At 42.4% G+C, this 21,263-nt stretch overlaps 1 protein-coding gene across 1 annotated transcript in view; it reads left to right on the top strand.

Annotated features, from left to right (window-relative positions):
• Positions 1–7,613, top strand: part of MYO3B (myosin IIIB) — a 332,748-nt gene extending 325,135 nt beyond the window's left edge. The window contains exon 29 of the mRNA XM_040358502.1: positions 7,460–7,613. The gene's annotated coding sequence lies outside the window, so the exon portion shown is untranslated. The remainder of the gene's footprint in view (positions 1–7,459) is intronic.
• The last annotated feature ends 13,650 nt before the right edge of the window (positions 7,614–21,263 follow it).

The raw sequence follows: 21,263 nt of genomic DNA, 5'->3' as shown, positions 1-21,263 counted from the left end.
AATATAGTTAATAAGAGGCAAAGCAGTGCAGTAATTCAAACTCACCAAATAACTGAACCAAAAAAATATATTTTCGATTGGTTGCTATAGGTTCTTTCCTTCATGTCATCATTTCTAGACATGTGCATTTGTTTTTCGTCCGAATTTGGGGGATTTTCACGTTCGTTTTAACAAACGATAACAAGCGCACAGAATCCGAAATCCGAAAGATCCGACATAAAAAATGCTTTATTTTCGTTTCGTTGCGACAACAGTTCGATATAGAGTATAAATTGATTACAGATGCCCTTGGTGGTAATCAACACCATAAATAGCAATTGTGCCACGTCCTGATAATGAGTAAGTTGAAAAAAAATATGGAAAAAATTTACTTTGTAGGCACGTATATAAAATGTAACAATAATTTTTAATATTTCACAATTGTGATATGTTGATAGACAACTGTATCTAAAAATAGAATACAAAAAATAGAAAATATACAGTACAATAAACTGGTCACGTGGTAGATCCCAAGGAGACAAATTCAATGATAATATAATCAACTTGCTGCGATGGTGTCTATAATATAGATGCCCACGCAAAGTAGAAAAATCTCCTTAGTGTATAGTCCACGGGATCCAGTTCGATATAGATAGAAGATTCGACATGGGGGTGACAATAGCGATCTGTGTCTATCGAATCTGCGGTTGAATGTGCCTAACCTTACTCTATTAGGCCCCTTTCACACTAGGGCAGGACGTGCGGTGGCGGTATATTGCCGCTAAAAATAGCCGCGGAATTGCCGCAGAATTCGGCTGCTAGCGGTGCGGTATTAACCTCCGCTAAGGGCCGAAAAAGCGTTAATACCACCCACAATGCGCCTCTGCAGAGGCGCATTGTCGGCGATATTACCGCAGTGTCCCATTGTTTTCAATGGGAAGGAGCGGTAAAGGAGCGGTAAAGGAGCGGTATACACACCGCTCCTCTCACTACTCCAAAGATGCTGCTTGCAGATTTTTTCTCTCCCACCAGCGCATCGCCTCAGTGTGAAAGCCCTCTGACTTTCACATTGAGAATGCTGGGGCTGGAATGCTGAGGCGGTATTTAGGCGCTATTTTTAGCGCTAAACCACCTGAAAAACTCCTCAGAGTGAAAGAGGCCTAAGTCCAAGATTATTCGACATAGAGAGAAAAGATTCGACATTATAGAGACATGAAGATTCGACGAAGGAGCTAAAAACATACGATCGCCACGAGCGGACATTTATGGTCAAGTGCTCCGCCCATAAGCTATAGAAAAATCCTAATGTTGGTTGACTAGTAACAATAATTAATAAATATAATTATTACTAGTCATACAACATTAGAATTCTACTATAGCTTGTGGGAGGAGCACTTGACTGGAAATGTACGATTGCGGCGTCGTACAGTTTAGCTGCTTCTTTGAATCTTCTTCGAACATTTGACAGACACCATAAGCCTTCAATTGATAGATTTGACCTTAATTAATTTGGATTTTCGCGCAAATGCATTTTTTAACGAAACAAAATAAATAAAAACGAATTTCAGGAGTAACTAAATAAATAAATTTTTCGGACTAAACCAAAATCTTGAAACAAAATATTTCAGTGTGCACATGTCTAATCATTATAGTTCAGAACAAAATTAGGTTCTTTTTGCTCATAAACATCCTGGGCCAAATTCACGTACCTGAGCGTATATTTAGTCGGGCGTAGCGCATCTCATATGCGCTACACCGACGTAACTTAGTGAGGCAAGTAGTGTATTCACAAAGCACTCGCTCCCTAAGTTACGTCGGCGTAGCGAAAATGGGCCGGCGTAAGCCCGCCCAATTCAAAGTAGGCTGGTAGGGGGCGTGTTGAATTGAAATGAATCGTGACCCCATGTAAATGAAGCGCCGATCGTACGGCATGCTCAGTATCACGTCAAATTTACTCCCTAAGATACGCCGGCTCAATGCCTGTGACGTGAATGTAACCTACGCACAGCCCCATTCACGTACGACTTACGTAAACGACGTAAAAATATACGCTTGTTCCGACGTCCATACTTTGCATTACCTGCGCCTCATATAGCAGGGGTAACTTTACGGCGGACGTAAGCCTTACGTAAACGGCGTAGCGGGCGCAAGTACATTCGTGAATCGGCATATCTAGGTCATTTGCATATTCAACGCGTAAATCTACAGAAGCGCCCCTTGCGGCCAGCGTAAATATGCACCCAACATACGACGGGGTACGGCAACTTACGTCGGTCGGCTGAAGCCATATTTCAGGCGTATCTAGGTTCCTGAACACAGGGCATAGATACGACGGCGCATCTTTTAACTTACGCGGCGTATCAATAGATACGCCAGCGTAAAAGCTTTCTGAATCTGGCCCCCTGTCTCAGTGAAAGCCAATTTATTTGAACTGCTAAATGTTGGTTGTAGATATCACCATGCACTGTCCTAGAATGACACAAAATTGAATAAAATGTCAGATTCCAACTCAAACATGAATAATATTGCAAACATAGAAATAGCTGTGCAAAACAATCAAAAATATCTGTTGAAAATATTTTAGCCATTCATCGGTACTATAGACCTGACTGGTCATGAAAGGGTTAAGTGCTTAGGTCTTAAGAAGGTTTACCGCACACAGACACTCTCACACTAAATGTGTTGCCCACTTTACATATATCTGCCCTTAGGCCTCAGCATCTGTAACTCCGCTTCTCCTAACCTATAAATTCGCTGCATCAAATGCAAAGGGTGAGTTTCGGGTTACAAGGAGAAAATCTCTGCAAATTGAAGAGGGCAAAGTTTGATCTCTTCCATATTGAGACCTGTGAACAATACAGTCTTTCTAACACTGTGAAACATCAAAGCTCAGATTGAGGCCTAATCTAAGTACATGGCACTACTTGGGAAATCTCTGAGGATATTCACAGATGTCCCAGCCAAAGCTTGACATGTGTTCACATAGCCACAGCCCGAAGCTGTATTTTTCTCCTTAAAGAAAATACATCCATTTAATTAATCTTAAAAAACAATATTTACGGCAAAGAATTAGCAAGAAATTAGGAAAACTTCCCATTAATTATTGCTATTCAGCAGAGATTTCCCCGCTTATAGACAGGGCCGCCATCAGGGGGGTACAGGCAGTACACCTGTAAGGGGCCCGGATGACAACCCCCCTTTTTTTAAAAAAATCTATATATATTTTTTATTTCTTTTTTTTCTTTTTATTAAAGGGCCCAGAGGGCCCCGGATGGCTACCCCCCCCCCTTTTTTTATATATGTTTTTCTTTATTACTTATTTTTTTGTAAAGGGCCCCCTGCTTCTCAATTTCAGGTGGCGCCAGCACCCCCCCCCCCCGGTTCTCTGCTCCAGGGGACCCATGCCTGAAGCTGTGCAAGGAACCCCATAATTCCTGATGGCGGCCCTGCTTATAGATACCCTTGTAATGGTCCTCATTGCAAAGGACTGGGTTTCTGAGGATGGGCAGTTTTATATCAAAAAATGACAGTTAGTTACAATCTTCTGTTATCTTGGTTGAAACCGAGCCGATCTGAAGGGATGAGCAAAAGTTGCAGAGTTTGGTTCGCATAGAGTTAGCAGAATCCTGAGTAAAGTCTGAAAATGCTGAATATAATATCAAACCCTATTAAAGCCTGGGGGGGGGGGGGGCTAAATCTTGGTAATTAATTGTTCCTATTTTCAAGGTTTATAAGCAAAGGATTGTTTTAAAAAAGGGTATGCAGAGCTGGGGACTGACACAGGTTAGTAGTTCTAATGCAAAAAAATGTTTTAAATACCATGTAATGGGGAAAGGTTCTGCTTTTAGTACAACTTCAAGGGCACCATGCAGTATCACACTGCATTGTCTTTAAAGCTTAAAGTGTAAGTCCAGGAAAAACCTAACTAACTCTAAACCTGCTCTCTGCCACATTCTAAACCTAATCTACTGTATCTAAGCCTGTAAAGACTGCAAGAGCTGACAGGCAGTACAGGGGAAGCAGAGTAGCCGCACACCCACAAAAACCACAGATTGATGAAACCTAGCTGTGTTGTGTGTTTTGGTAGTTCGGAGTACCTTAGGGCCAGATTCACAGAAGAGATACGACGGCGTATCTCCTGATACGCCGTCGTATCTCTGAGAGTATCTATGCGGCTGATTCATAGAATCAGTTACGCATAGATAGCCCTAAGATCCGACAGGTGTAATTGACTTACACCGTCGGATCTTAGGATGCAATACTTCGGCCGCCGCTGGGTGGAGTTCACGTCATTTTCCAGCGTCGGGTATTCAAATGAGCTTTTACGGCGATCCACGAAGGTTTTTGCGTTCGTTACGTCGTCGCTAGTCTTTTTTCCCGTCGCAAAGTTAGGCCTGCTTTAACATGGCTTAAATTTAGACGAGCCATGTTAAAGTATGGCCGTCGTTCCCGTGTCGAATTTCACATTTTTTTTTGCGTAAGACGTCCGGGAATACGAAAGTACGTTACGCACGCCGCCGCCAAAAAAAATTACGTCACTTCGCGCAAAGCACTGCAGGAATTTCAAAACGGAGCATGCGCAGTACGTCCGGCGCGGGAGCGCGCCTAATTTAAATGGTACACGCCCCATTTGAATTAGGCTGGCTTGCTCCGGACGCCTTTACGTTACACCGCCGTAAGTTTACACGCAAGTGCTTGGTGAATCAGGCACTTGCGCTGAAAACTTGCGGCGGTGTAACGTATAGACGATACGTTACGCCGCCGCAGTTATATGTGAATCTGGCCCTTAGTACCTGAGAGTACCTTAAGTACCTTAGTGCCTGGGAGTACCCTTATTCATACCTCCCAACACTTTGAGATGGGAATGAGGGACACCTACTGGCAAATGTATGTAGGCATAGGACACGCCACACCCCCTTAAAGGAGAATTAACCCCAAAAAAGTTAATTAAATCCACAAGGGATTTTTTTAACCACTACTATTCCTTTATACTGGCTTTTAAAATTTACAAATGCAGCAATTTAGAAATTGGATGAACGGTTTATCACTGGGAAACACTTTTTGAAAGTTAAAAAGTGCATTTTATATACAACTATATAGATCAGACCAAAATGAGGGACAAATGAAGGGGAAAGAGGGACAAAGAGACATTGCTCCAAATCAGGGACAGTCCCTTGAAGTCAGGGACAGTTGGGAGCTATGCCTTAGTGCCTGGCAGCACCCTAGTGACTGGGAGTACTTTAGTACCTGGGAGTAACCTTAGTGCCTGGAAGTACCTTAGTGACTGGAAGTACCTTAGTACCTGGGAGTACCCTTAGTGCCTGGCAGTAACTTAGTGACTGGGAGTACCTTAGTACCTGGGAGTACCCTTAGTGCCTGGCAGCACCTTAGTGACTAGGAGTACCTTAGTACCTGGCAGTACCTTAGTGACTGGGAGTACCCTAGTGACTGGGAGTACCCTAGTGACTGGGAGTACCTTAGTGCCTGGGAGTACTTTAGTACCTGGGAGTACCATAGTGCCTGGGCGCACCATTAGTATCTGAGAGTATAGTTAGTACCTGAGAAAGGCGATGCAGGGTGTTGGGAATTGACGAAGAGTGCTGACACTCTTTTCTTTTTAGATGGTTTTATTTCATCCACTCCCAAGCTACCCCACCATGTTGCTTTTCAAGTGATTATTTAATATGGACAATTGTCCGATATCTCAATATGCCATCTCCAAGTTGCTTGTTTTTATGAGTATTTGGTCAATAATATGTGATTGGTATGCTTATTTACTACGCATGTACTCACATATTGCTATGTCATGTTTTTTAATGAATAAAACATGTCTTGTTATATTGACTCATCTTTTAGCCATGCTAGATCTACCTCATTTAATGTACCAACCCCTCTTTTTCTTGCATATAGATAGGGATGGAGCTGTGTGATCCCACACACCTCGTTTAAAGTCCCAAACCCCTCTTTTTGATCCAAAATCCTTGACACTATTGCTGGGTGCCGCCATCTTGGATGTGCTGTCAGCAGCCCCAGAAGTTTGAGAGTTGACACTCAAGTTATACTCTATTAGTAGTCCACGTCTCTCCTCCCTCAGCAGCTACACACTGGGTGGACACTGGTGGACTGAGCAACCAGTGGTTTGTTATATCTTCTTGAAATTTCAGTGGTAAAATTCCAGCTAATTTCCTCCACAAAGTCTCACTTTTCCTGATGCGTGCTTCATAATATAAAATACATTTAAAAAATGTAGCTGGTGCATGAAGTTGGGAATTTAAAGTGATTGTAAAGAGTAATTTTATTAAAATTATTTTTGTTATACTCACCTGCTCTGTGCAATAGTTTTGCGCAGAGCAGCCCTGATCCTCCTCTTTATGGGTCCTACGCTGGTGCTTCTGGCTCTTTCTTTTCTCAGTGTGCCACCATAGAAAGTGGCTTCCTATGGTGGCAGACCTGAGGGCCCGATCCCCAGCCACGCTGCCTGCATCCAAAGACACAGATAGTGCCGCTTGGCCCTGCCCCCTGCTCCCTAGTCACATGATTTGATTGACAGCAGCAGGAGCCATTGGCTCCAACTGATGTCAATCTGCCCCATGAGGTGGAAGAGAGCACAGCGCTGGATTGAGATTGGGCTCAGGTAAGTAAAAGAGGGGGGGAGCTGCATACAGATAGATTCACGTATTGTGGTGTATCTTTATGCCAGCGTAGCGCATCCCATTTGCACTACACCGAAGTAACATAGTGAGGCAAGTACTGTATTCACAAAGCACTTGCTCCCTAAGTTACGTCGGCGTAGCGCAAATGGCCTAATTTAAAGTAGGCATGTAGTGGGCGGGCTTCATTTAAATTAACCGTGACCCCATGTAAATGAGGGCCGTTGGTACGGCGCATGCATGCTCAGAATCAAGTCGCAAATACTCATTGCTTTCGACGTGAATGTAACCTACGCCCAGCCCCATTCATGTACGCTTACGCAAACGACGTAAAATATGACGGCTGTTCCGTCGTCCATACCTTGCATGGGCTGCACCATCTTTTTGGTGGTTTATCTTTACGCCGGAAAAACGCCTTACGTAAACAGCGTATCGGGCGCAAGTACGTTCGTGAATCGGTGTATCTAGGTCATTTACATATTCGACGCGTAAATCCACGTACACGCCCCTAGAGGCCAGCGTAAATATGCAGCCAAGATACGACGGCGTAGGAGACTTACGCTGGTCGTATCTTGGCCAAATTTAAGCGTATCTGCTTTCCAGAATATGCTTAAATATACGACGGCACGCATTCGGACTTACGACGGCGTATCTACGTATCTCGTAAGTCTTTCTGAATCCGGCTAAGAAGGTTTTTTTACTTTAGGTTTTAAAACTTCAGCCCTTAGAACCACTTTAAATGAAGTCTTCATAGAGGTTTCACTGTTGTTGCTGTTGAAAGTGGATTGAACCTTTCTTTTAGTGTTAATATTTCCTTTTTTTTTTCACAGGAGATTCCAAGTTGACCAGAAAACAGCACAAAAGAATATTTTATATCATCGTATTATTCAGTAAAATATTTGAATTAAATGTCACCATTTTGTATTTAAAAAAAGCATTATATGATTTCTTAATGAATTATTTTTAATAAATGATGCAAACATTACTGGCTTGATTGACAAAAAGGTATTATCTGTCTTTTTCTATTCAGATGAATCTGTATGTTCCAATAAAAAAAAATGCAAATAATTAACAAACTTAGAAGATGGAAAACTTAGCAATACTGCTGCACAGATAATTCACTATTTACTTTGACTTATGAGAACCCCAATCTGACTTAATATCAAATTGCTGATTTTCAAATGTCAATGGTGAAACTGGATAGATCACTTGAACCATAATTAAAGTAATTTGTATGCAGTGCTTTGCCCCGCAGGAGCCGCTGAATTCTTTCAGGTTCTCTGTTCTGCCAAGACTATGTAAACTGCTCGGACCCCACTGACACACCTGTGTACCTTAAAAGTTGGTAAGCTAGCATTCTATATTAATGCATAGGAAATAGCAATGGCAATGCAGTCAAACAATGCCTGAATCAATAAACAGACAGTTGAACAGGCGTAACGATGCTATGTTATATCACGTGAACACTGATCCACAAGATGGAATTCGACTGAACTGTAGTGAAACTTACCCAAATTTTAACTGGTGCAAACAGGGTAAGAGTATCGGCATTAACTAACCCCAACAAATATGTACCCTAGTGTGCGCACTATGCATACAACCCCAATGGTGAGAGGGGGTATATGTTCCTGACAAAGGGGTCACTCCTGGAGGTGACTGCAAGCACCTGCCACCCAATTGTCAATATTAGCGGCTATTGGTGGGGTCCTTCTATAAGGTGGTGCACATGTAGTTGTCCCTTTAAGGGTGTGCAACAGGTGGCCTATGGGAAGCTCATCAAGGAGCAGTCTCTATTGCATTAACTGTGTCAGTGTTGAGTTAAGCACAGATGTTCAGTTCACCACTCCTGGTACACAGTGATCTGGTCCAGATCACTTGGCGGTCTGCTGCCTTCAGGTACCCAGGACTCTTGCTGGTTTTCCCTAGCTGTAGACATGCACAGCAACGGATCCTCCCAGCTCCGATCCCAGTTCAGCAAAAAAAATTGCTCTGCGGCTCACTCTTCAGGCAGTTATGGATGCAGCAAGTGCATCCCAATCTCTGTACAGGCTCAGCAAATTCAACAGGTCCACACACTCTGGTCCCTGCATTGCTCTGAGATGGCACCCTGGTCTCTGCACCAAGGCCACCTGTCTGTATTTCTTGGCTTACTCTTGTAAAAGACCCAGAATTGCATGGGAAAAGTCCTATCTCTCCTCCTCTGTTGTGCAGGGAATACTAGATAGTCAAGTCCACAGCTCCATCAGCATCCCTTAAATTGCATTGCATTATGCCCCTTTAAGGACTACATTCCCCAGAATCCATGGTGGCCGCTGCATAGCAAGTCTGCTGATTTGCTCATATTTTCCGCTGCCAAAAGGGGGGGAATGGATTGAGCGCACACAGAGCCACTCTGAAGCTGCAAAGCAGAGAAATGAGAGGAGAGAGGAAGCCCACAGCCTGCAGCTCACATGACTGCCTTGTTTACTTACAGCCGGGGGGGGAGGGGGGTGAGGGAGGAGAACTGGCACAGGAATCACACTCTACTCCTCCAGGCTCCAGCTGTTCTGTAACTGTTTACAGTGGCAGGGTGGAGCAGAAAGCAGGGGCCTCACACAGCACCTGGCTACACATACATGACATCTTGCATGATCTTGTGCATGTGCCATACTGGATGTGTAGTGCCAGGTATCGTTTGGGGCAGGCGTATGATATCAGGCATAGTTTATTGTTGACTAAAACCACGACATGTCTGGTACGGTACATGCCCGGGGTCAGACTGTTTATGAGAAATGTATATCTCACCATGTCATGAACGTTAAGCTTTGCTCTATATGTTACCCGGGAGAAGCTATATGATGGTGTCAAGGTTCTCTTAAGAGTACTACTATCAAAATCTACACTCGCCTATCACAGATGGGATTTTTTACTGTGATTAGGTAGCAAGAACTGTCGACTAACACTGACGGCGTGCTTTACCAAATTCGAAAGTGTTGCCAACATCCCCAGAACCTGCTATATACCAACGGGAAATGATAATTCCAGTATGAGTGTAGGATAGTTGTGCATGGTGTGATGCATGGTGCAGCTGCAACATTTTTAGACATTTTCTTTTTTAACCTAGCCCAGGCGGTGGTAGTGGTTTATATCAATTTTTTTGTAATTTTATATGTGCAATAAAATCCCTTGCTTATATTGGAGGTCTTCAATCCCTTAATGTTTTGTGTTGTATGCCTTTTTGAGTTACGTATACCTCACCAATATTGGTGAGTCAGCAAATCTAAGGGACGCTTCACCTGCCCATAAACTGAGTGGTACAACTTGTATACTCTAGTGAGTTGATGGCATCTACATTTTGATCCCTCTTCCCAAAGCACCTGCTCTCTATTTACATTGAGAATAGAAGGTTGCCACACCTATGCTGGAAGGGTTCAGCAATGTGAGCTGAGCTGCTAAGAGAAAGACGTGGACAGCGTCAGTGCTTTGGCTGTGAGTTTTGAGGATTCCTTTCTCCACTGTGCCTTTAGCTACTGAGGTTAGTGACAGATGTAAAGTGCAATTATTTGAATGTCCATAACTTGGACACAGTTGCACTTTATACCTGGCTAAATGTAGGAATCTGATAGTTCTTAAATTAATGTTTGGGCTCTCAGATGATCTTTCCCTCAGAGTCAGCTAGCATGTATGTTTACTGTTCAGTGCATGTCAGATGCTCTCACATTGCTGATTATCTACAGTACTGTATATGTATCTGCTACTCTATTGGCAATAATAAACAAAACTTTAGACAAAAGTTTTCAAATAACAAGTTCCCTTATGGCATCAAGCTATGGTCCTGTGATATGATCACATCAATGTGATCAAAAAGATGGACTTTTGCAGAACTACAAATATTTCTGTCTTCATGCAGAATCCTTGGGAATACGTGTGTTCTGGAAATAATAGAAATACTTTATGTATTCTCTACAATTTTGTCAATATGTGTGAATTTCCATTACCTTCCCCTTAAGGCCATTTTCACACAGACTTTTCGATCAGGTCCACTTGTCAGTTTTTCAGAGGGAGCTGATCAGAAATTAGAACATTTGTACTGTGAACATGTGGATGTAAACAAGTGTGTTTATATTTACTGGCTCCAAGTCTGTCCAAATCTGGGGAATTTTTTTTTTTTTTCTGGACCTAAGCATGACAGATCAGAGGTAGCCTGTTCTTACACCCATAGTGTAGACAAAAAAAATTATGGGCACAAGAATGACATCCATCCAGTTCAACTCAGATTTGGCAGGGGATCTGTTCATGGATCACCTACTAAACAGAACGACACAGTTGTGCGAAAGGATCCTTATGGGGGGTTATTGTTTTTGGGGTGGGGGGGGGGTTTCCTAGGATCAAACAGAAAGATTATCACACAGTCTAAGCAAACATATTTGTATGAGATGACAAACTCAGTCCCAAGATGGCCTGCATGTGTTTTACCAGGTGTTACATATATTGGAGGCTGTCGGTGGGATATCTTGATTTCAAAATTGTTTTTAATCATTCACAAACTGGTATTTTCACACAAATTGATGTGCTTTGAAAAAATATTAACTTGTTAATAATTAAAAAACTTTTCTTGCGAAAACACGGATCATATCCTCCAGTGATTACTAGCTCCCAAAACCCCCCCACAGTATATCTCTTCTATTGCCACCTCCTCCTTGGGCCTAAACAAGGTCACCAAGGTACTTTCAATGTATTTCACAGGTTTTAAATGTTTTAAAGAGATTTATACAGTAGTAAAGTACATTACCCCCCCCCCCCCCCATCCCAATTAACTGCATTTTTAGACTCTAACTTTGCCTTGCCGTACCTGAGAGGACAGGAAGCTTTTGAAATCTCCTTTTAACTATTAAAGAGCTTAGTACTTCTGTGGCTCAGACCCCTAACAATAATGCGCCACGGTTAGATGTCCTTCCCAGCAAAATCTTACGGAGACCTATTGCTCCCTGAGCTGTTAAAACTTTTAAATGAGGCCTATGCATCACACCAACTCCCGGATTCTATGAACATGGCCAGTATTATAGTCCTTTAGAAAGCCTGGGAAAGACAAGCTTTATCCAAAATCTTTCCGTCCCATTTCATTATTGAATTTGGACGTTAAAATCCTGGCTACGGTGTTAGCAAACAGACTTAGTAGGGTCATGCAGCTCTTAGTTCATCCCGACCAGGTTTTTTACCTACCAGATCAACAGCTGTTATTATCCGAAGACTTAACCAATAACTCCCCTCAGATAATATGGGTGATAGGGCCATACTCTCTTTGGACGTGGCCAAAGCGATTGCTATCATGTAATGGCCCTATCTCTGGGAAGTTTTTAAACTCTTTGGCCAGTTCAGGGTTTCGGAGAGGTGAGCGGGACAAAATTTCCTTATATGCTGATAAGGCATTGTTATTTCTAGGGGATACTAAAAGCTCATTATCATCCCTCATGTCTACTATTATGACATTTGGATCCCTCTCAGAATTCGTAATCAATTGGGATTAGTCTGTTCTCATGACCATAGACTCCCAGCAACTATTGATTTTGCAATGTGCACAGCAGATAAGAGTGGTGGACTTTTTGTTTTAAGTACCTTAGGGTGGGTTCATTCTAAAGTTGAAGATTACCTACAGTATAATTTATAACCCCTTCTAGATAAGTTTAAACCTAAAACGGTTGTAAAGTCTCAAGGTTTTTCACCTTAATGCAGCAACGAGTATGAGCTCAGTGGCTCCAGATGCTGTCACAGTCTTCAATGGATAGATTGATAGCAGCGGGAGCCAATCAAATCCAGTGACAAGAGAGCGGGGGGGGGTGAAGTCCTGCTGTCTGTGTCAATGGACACAGCAGCGTGACTCGTGAGCGCATCCGCATGGGTGCCCCCATGAAATGTGGCTTTCCGTGGGAGTACCTGATGAAGAGGAGGGGCCAGGAGCGCCGCTGGGGCATGCCAGGAGAGGAGGATCGGGTCCGCTCTGTGCAAAACCCTTGCCCAGGTATTATATGATTATATGTTTGTTATTTTTTTTTTAAATGAACCTTTACAATCTCTTTAAGGCCTCATGCACACTGGACATTATAAAAATACCAATAACATTAGCTGTAGAAATCTGTAGAATGATTTTGCAGTGTTTTTGCAGTAGCATATTTCAGCGTTTTCAATGTTCTTTAGCTATAGCGTTTTTTTTAGCAAAACTATACTCCTACAAAAGCCATTGGCTCAGAAACGCTGATAAATGCCAAACAGTCGCGTTTTTCAGCGTTTTTTAAGCTGTTATCAGAGTTAGAGCGTTTTTACAGCTAAAAAACTAAGGCCTGGTCTAAACTACCATTATCTGTGGTTATATGGTCGAACCACATTAAAATGATCTGAGCATCACAACTATTGTACATTTTACAAAATCCCACGTGGATCACCAATAGCTGGTTTAAAAGAATACACTCCCTCTTTTTTCTACTTCTTATATGCAAGGGTAGGAATCCCATTAATTTGTCCATTTTACAACTGCCAAAAGACAGTGGGGGCTTAGCAGTTCCTCATGCAAGATTGTATTTTCTCACTGTGCAGCTACAGCACCTAGTAGGCTAGGGCATTCAATGTTTGCATGACCCTAATCAAGCCATTTTACTTTCTCGAGAGGATAAGTACCATCTCCTGGATCAGCTGGAGGCCGGTGGGTTCTGTGAATCATCGAAATACCCTTCTAGGAGACAGATTATGGGTAATCATTGTCTCTCTCATTATTCTCCTATATGGATGGGGGGGCATTTTGCGGAATTGAATAAGCTCTCTAGTTATATGGGAGTAAAATTCCTTCATGAGCTATTTTTTACAAGATTAATTCAGATCCTTTCAGGACCTGCAGGGGGAGATTTCCCCCCCAAAGATATTTCCAATATCTTCAGGTATGACACGTTCTATCAGGCCAGGCCAAAATAAGCAATATGGGATGGATCTCCACTCCTCTGATTGACTCACTTGCCAAAGCTTTGGATAAGAAGGTACTTATTTCCTCTTTTGATAGGTCATTTCCTGGATAAATTACTGGTTAACCTTCGTATCCCCGGTAGGACTGGGTGGGAAAAAGATACTGGGGAGATAGATGAAGAGACATGGTAGACATACTGGAGCAGGTATTATTGATTTCTCTCTCACCAACGCTTAGACTACCTCAATTATTTATAATCCATAGGACGTGCAGAACACCTGTAAGGCTACATCAATGGAACTGTATGGAGAATCCTGACTGCCCGCACTACCATGGCTCCCCTGCAGATCTCTTACACCTGATATGGCGATGCCCCAAGCTGGTTCGCTACTGGCACTGTGTCAGTGAAACTATAGATAGGGCATTCCAGGTTAATTTTACAAATGATCCGCTGACATGTGTGTTGAGACTTTTAGATGAAGAAGGTTTCCCATCATACGTTTGAACCCCTCTTTACCGATTGCTATTTCTGGCACGTAAATGTATAGCCTCCAATTGGCTGTCTCTTCTTTCCCCTACATTTGAGGAGTGGCACAGGTCAATTCTACACTCCCTAAAGGGAGCCACATCTTTCAACAAAGGGATACCCCTTGCTGATTTGAGGAGTTGTGGGATCCATGGTTTCAGACCCCACACCTAGCTCTGTTGGTTTTAGTTTGAATTTTTTAATGTTAAAAGGTATAACAAACTACTTGGTTCATGTTTTTGTAATTGTACTCCTAGCTATGTACAATATGGTCACTTGAGATACTGTATCTCTTAACTCAGCAGCAGGTATGCACTGATTTAAAGGCAAGCACTGATTGTGTATGTATTAGGACGGTGGCATTTTCTCCCGATGTGCTAATTGTTATGATTTCCATTACAAAATCTCGAGTTAATTGTTGTTCCTTGTGAGACAAATGTGTAGTGTATTGCACAACACTGGTATAATCAGCCTGGTGAAACAGATATGTCACCATTTATGCAGTGACTACACTTTTCATTAAAGCGGGGGTTCACCCTAAATGCTGCATGGCATGATATGTCTATCATGCCATGCAGCATACTAGCGTCAGCTACAGTATGCATTTATTTTATTTTTTTCCGCTGTACTCACTGTTTAATCCGTTTCAGACTCCCTCGGGGAGTAGGCATTCCTATCAAGAGGGGAACATGATTGACGGCCAGCTATGGCGCGTCACGCTTCCCGGAAACAGCGAAATAGGACTTGGCTCTTCACGGTGCCTGCGCAGTCAGCTCCTAGTCTGTGCGCAGGCGCCGTATAGCGCCATGAAGAGCCGAGACCTACTCCGGCTATTTTCGGGAAGCATGACGTGCCATAGCCGGCTGTCAATCATGTTCCCCTCTTGATAGTAACGCCTATTCCCCGCGGGTGTCTAAAACGAAACTATTGGATAACACTGAGTACAGCGCAAAAAAATAAATAAAGGCATACTGTAGCTGACACTAGTATGCTGCATGGCATGGTAGAAAGTAGTTTTTTAGGGTGAACCTCCGCTTTAATATCTTTATGTCTCAGGCTGTTCTGTATGATAGCAATGAACAGGGTTGCAAAGCTGCTGTCTATTTTACTGTATTTCTTTCTTTTTACCGTTTCTTTTTTGGAGTTTTTTTCCTATTTTTTTGTTAGTACGTTTTTTGTAAAATTTACTAAACTTTCAATAAATACTATTTAATAAAAAAAAAATCTGAATTAATAGAAAACCTCAATCCCAAAAAGCAAAATTTGGTAAACACTTTAATTAGTATCTTGTAGTCTTCATTTAGATACCAGTGGTGACTGCAATTGGCAGTTTGAAGACACGTGATGATACTTACCAAGATTCATAGACGCCGCCGCAACTTTAAGGCGGCGTAGCGTATCGTATTTACGCTACGCCGCCTTAATTTAGAGAGGCAAGTACTGTATTCACAAAGTACTTGCCTCCTAACTTACGGCGGCGTAGCATAAATGCGGCTGGCGTAAGAGCGCCTAATTCAAATGAGGATGGGGGGGCGTGTTTTATGTTAATTACTCGTGACCCGACATGCACCGTCCGTGTACATATCCCAGTGTGCATTGCTCCAAAGTACGCCGCAAGGACGTATTGTTTCGACGTGAACGTAAATTACGTCCAGCCCCATTCACGGACGATTTACGCAAACGATGTAAAATTTTCAAATTTCGACGCGGGAACGACGGCCATACTTAACATTGACTAGGCCAACTAGGGGCAGCTTTATCTTTACGCGGCGTATCTCTTACGGAAACGGCGTATCTTTACTGTGACGGGTGCACGTGCATTCGTGAATCGGCGTATCTAGTCATTTACATATTCTACGCCAAACGCAACGGAAGCGCCACCTAGCGGCCAGCCTAAATATTGCACCCTAAGATACGACGGCGCAGGCTATCGTATCTTAGCTAGGTTTGAGTGTATCTCAGTTTGAGAATACACTTAAACTTAGGACGGCGCAGATTCCGAGTTAGGTCGGCGTATCTACTGATACGCCGGCCTAACTCTCTCTGAATCTAGCTAACGGTAAGCATCTTGGTCTATATGCTGCTTCTTGTGCTTGACTGATTACACTGACCACAGGCTGCTAATGCTGTGATAAATGTTGTCACTATTGTTTGCTTGCTTCTGCCATACTGATACAAGATGTCGTAGTGACACATGGCATGCTAGCAGTCCCAATGTCAACCTGACTGATACTTCCTCTGCCTTGCTCCAAATTGTTAACTTCACCCACATCCTCAACCAGGATGTTCACCAATCACCATGGATGTAGTGGACATAGGAGTCCAGTGACAGCTGATTAAGATGCATTCACACCTGCAAATGTACCAGTGTTCTGATTAGATGTGAGAACTCCAGTGGGGGTTCCAGCTATTAGCTGTAGAGTGCAACACCATTGAAAACAATGGGGCTGTCTGTGTTCAGGGCCAATCACTCGCACATGATCACTGTATGAGTGATTACATGTGAGTGGCTGTGATTATCTGCGGGAGTCAGCAGTGACCCATTACTTTCAATGGAGCTGCCTCCTGCAACTAATCGCAGGAACCCCGCTGGGTTTTCACATTTAATTGGAGTGCAGGTGCATTAGCAGGTGTATTTAATTTATTTATATTTTTTTTATAGTGTGGCGCTTTGTGTTTTTCTTGTACCTGCACTTAAACCCACATCATTATAAAAACTGTCAGTACATGCTGTATTACATGCTGTTTAGACTTACTCTTTGATTCATTTCTGTGTTCTGCAAAAATCCTGGTTGTTTCCGATATTCATTGTTCCTCCCTGCCTGTCTGTGCCCACATGACTATAGAGTCACACATGTGGGCGGATACATGCTAGATAAATGAAAGCCCACTCCCTTCCTCCTCCTCCATGCCCACTAAACAGCTATGCACTATGAGGGGGTGGGATATTACATATTGATTGATGGAGGCTTCACCTCCCTGTAGGCAATGAAACCTGAAGCTGGAGGGAATGAAACTTTGAATGAATTTTTTTTAATAAATATAAATACAATGTCACTATCCATACATAAAGTGAAGGGCTAATGTAAATTAAACAGGGTGTGTTTAGTATCACTTTAAGCTTCTGTGTTTGACAAGCGATGACTTCACATATACCTTAGGGGTTTTCCTAGCCATGAAGTGACAGTCACCCAATCTGGCAGTACTGTTGGGAGACCAGCTGATCAAGCAGAAAACCCATGAAAACTCCCTCTGTGGAGCTGGAGACATTCCTATGAGTTTCACTCATGCAAGGTCGGCCACTTGGGGGGCCCCAGTAGGTTATAAATCATTGTGAAAATATTTTTTTTGTCCTTCAGATCACATGCCTTTAGGCCACCCATGGCTTCTGCAATGCCTGGCCATAAAACTTGCATTGAGTGAAATCACCGCTGTCCTGTATATATTCCAAGGATGGTGGGATCATTGAGGATCCCAGACATCATGTGAGATGTCCCCATATACAGTGCACAATCTTCTCTCCCCTTCAGTCTCAGCTAAGCCCCGCCCCTCCAATGTACAATCTCCTCTCCCTTTTATTCACAAATTAAGCTTTGCCCCTTCTATCTATGATCCCCATTCCATTTCATTCACAATCTTAGCCCCGCCCATGCTATGCATACATCCTGTGGGGTGCAATGACTTAGAAGAATAGGTAACATCCTAAGCAAAGACTGATATTTTCATGCAGATAACCTGGCGCAGTCCCCCAATCAACTCCTTTCACTCTCAATAGATATCATTTATAAGATAAACAAGTCACTGTATTGCTGTCTGCCAGCTTTGTGCCCAGTAGTTGGATTCTGTTAGCAGCTCCAAACATCTTCTAATATCTGGGGTCAATGTAAAGTGGCCAGACACATACAGATTCCTCCATCCACACTAAACAGTGCAGATGGAGGAAGCTTCCCTGCCAACTACTGTATTCTGAGGCCTCGTACACACGACCGAGTTTCTCGGCAAAAACCAGCAAGAAATTTTTTTTTTTTTGCCGAGGAAACCGGTAGTGTGTACATTTTTCGACGAGGAAACTGTCGAGGAACTCGACGGGCCAAAAAGAGAGCATGTTCTCTTTTTCCTCGACGGGAATGGAGAAAATTGGCTTGTCGAGTTCCTCGACAGCCTAACAAGGAACTCGACGAGCAGAACGATGTGTTTCGCTCGTCGAGTTCCTCGGTCGTGTATACGAGGCCTGATAGTTGGCACCTGCAGCTGTCAGGGTACCTAAATATTTACTGTATCTAATTGGATGAAGTCACTGTTCTGCAGCCAATTATATGCCCAGCTACTTTACACCAACAGGGACACCCATGCCTCAAATGTTGCCCAGTTCAGCAAGAATCAGCTAAAATGTGAACTGTGTACAAATTAGTTAATCTGCGTATAAGCAGGCCATCTCATTTCAGGAATTGAGATAAAAATAATATTTATATATTTAGAAATCTAAAAATCTGAGCTATTAGAAATGATAATACATTTTCATTTCTTAGGGCATCAAACAAAGGGATTCTTTTTCTTAACTTGCTGAATTTATATTACAGTACAGTATATAATATAATTTGATATCACAGTCTTTCTTAAAGCGGGGGTTCACCCCAAAAAAAATGTGATGTACATTTTCACCACGGCCTCCGGGTATGTAATCTGCGGGACTAGGCGTTCCTAATTGATTGACATGCTTCCGACTGGCGCATACAGCGCAGATTACATACCCGGAAGCGTAAAACCCACTCCGGCTAGAGTGGCGACGAAAGCTGTGTCACTGGAAGCAGGAGTGTTTCCGGATTGAAACTATGCACCTGAACCTATCTACCTGTTACCCTTCCACCTCTTCATTCACTTATTTTTTATTCTTTTATCAAGTTCAGCAAATAGATCTTAGAAAAAGAAGTGCAAAGTGTGGACATTGAACTTTTTCATCTCTCATCTAGTACCCTGGACGGCGAGAAAATTGAGGTAACATGCCGCCCGAAAATATCCGGCAGCTCCTTCGGGGGTAGTGCTATATATATATATATATATATATATATATATATATATATATATATATATATATATATTAGTGCTGTGCGTTAAACGCGATATTAACGGCGTTAAACCCATGTTAACGCCGTCAATTTTTTTATTGCGCGATTAACGCTCGGGGTGGACGTGCAGAGTGTGCAGCGGCGCGGCTTACCTTCTCACTGGATTCACAGGCAAGTTACTCACCTTGTCCCTGGATCCAGCGATGCCACCCCGCTGTGTGATCGAGCGGGTCCTCCTCGCTCGATTCACAGTGTCTGTGTGCCGCCGATCTCCGTTCCCTGCGACGTCACGACGCACGGGAGCGGAGAACGGCGCCAAATTCAAAAAAGTAAACAAACACAATACACACAGTATACTGTAATCTTATAGATTACAGTACTGTATGTAAAAAATACACACCCCCCTTGTCCCTAGTGGTCTGCCCAGTGTCCTACATGTACTTTTATAAAATAAAAACTATTCTTTCTGCCTGAAAACTGTAGATTGTCCAAAAGTGTCCCTTTATGTCAAAAATGGTTTTAGATCAGCTAGAAAACAGCGATCAAAATTTATGACAAATTAATCGTGAGTTAAGTATGACATTAATGCGATTAATCGCGATTAAAAATTTTAATCGTTTGACAGCACTAATATATATATATATATATATATATATACAAAAACGAGGGTGGTCTTTAGTTTAAGACCTTCTTGTAAAGTTGGTTGGAGCTCCGCTTTAAGCTGGCTACACCTACAATTTTCTTGTACAATTTTCCTGCAGACCACGTAGCTCTGAAGAAAGGGGTACGCCCCCGAAACGCGTCAGCTATAACATTGACTGATTGGTTCAAACGATTATTCGTGTTCCACTGATGATGCTGGACATCTGCTGTACTCATTTTTAAAGCCTGATTTCAACTCCAATTTTGTGAGTATAACTATTGATTTTAATATTTGAATAAATACATTTTATCAGTATCACACGAGGTCGGTGCGCCCTCCGCTCTTTTTCTTCTCTTTTATAGTTCTATGAATTCCCACGATTCTGAGGAGGGCTGCAAGACTCTAGATGATAACTTTTAATTGAACTGCACCACTTCATAGTACTTCCTGAAAATATCAGAGCGCAGGAGATTCGTTTTTGTATATCTAGTAAGATCTGTGGTCAGACTTAAAGATTGCTGTTCACAAGCGCAAACCATCCAACTTGAAGAAGCTGGAGCAGTTTTGCACGGAGGAATGGCCAAAAATGGTAAGATGTGGCAAGCTCATAGAGACTTATCAAAAGAGACTTGGATCTGTGATAGCCGCAAAAGGCGGCTCTACAAAGTATTGACTTTTGGGGGGTGAATAGTTATGCGCATTGACTTTTTATGTTATTTTGTCCCATTTGTTGTTTGCTTCACAATAAAAAAAACATCTTCAAAGTTGTGGGCATGTTCTGTAAATTAAATAATGCAAATCCTCAAATAATCCATGTTAATTCCAGGTTGGGAGGCAACAAAACACAAAAAATGCCAAGGGGGTGAATACTTTTGCAAGGCATTGTATGTGGAGGGGCATGTGTGCCTTTCCTCCAATCAGCTAAAAGTGTATGGCAAGACTCCACACCCACGGCTCAATTGGGAAACAAGATTTGTAAAGCGATCTGCACTTTCTAAAGAGTGTAGAAAGGGAAAGACAGAAGTTATACATGTAAAACTTATGTAGAAGGATTTGTTTCATCCCTATGTATCTGAGGCTATTCACGTCACTGGGTATATGTGAGGGTTTACATTCACTTTAAGGCACCTTATTGCAAAATATAAGCACCTCATAGCAGCAAGCACTATAAGCACAGCAAGCACTTTATTGAAGATTGTTTTTGAATTCTAGTGGACTTTATTTATTGTTGTGATTTATTTGTGTATTGATTTATAAGCACACTATTGAGCGCGGTTTTTAGTCATCACATAATAATACTTTATTTGGCACTTTATATTTAGTTAAAAGGAGCGCGATTGTTTGCCTTTTACTTTTAACCTGAATACTTCAGCATACATAGCTGTAAGGCACGCAACTCCCATAAAGGGTATATTTTGCACAGGGATCCATTAATAATATATATAGCGTGACACTAATGACCTCTTTA

The sequence above is a fragment of the Rana temporaria genome, chromosome 6 (genome assembly GCF_905171775.1).
Source record: "Rana temporaria chromosome 6, aRanTem1.1, whole genome shotgun sequence".
NCBI classification, from domain to species: domain Eukaryota; kingdom Metazoa; phylum Chordata; class Amphibia; order Anura; family Ranidae; genus Rana; species Rana temporaria.
This window is presented reverse-complemented; position numbering and strand designations above follow the sequence as displayed.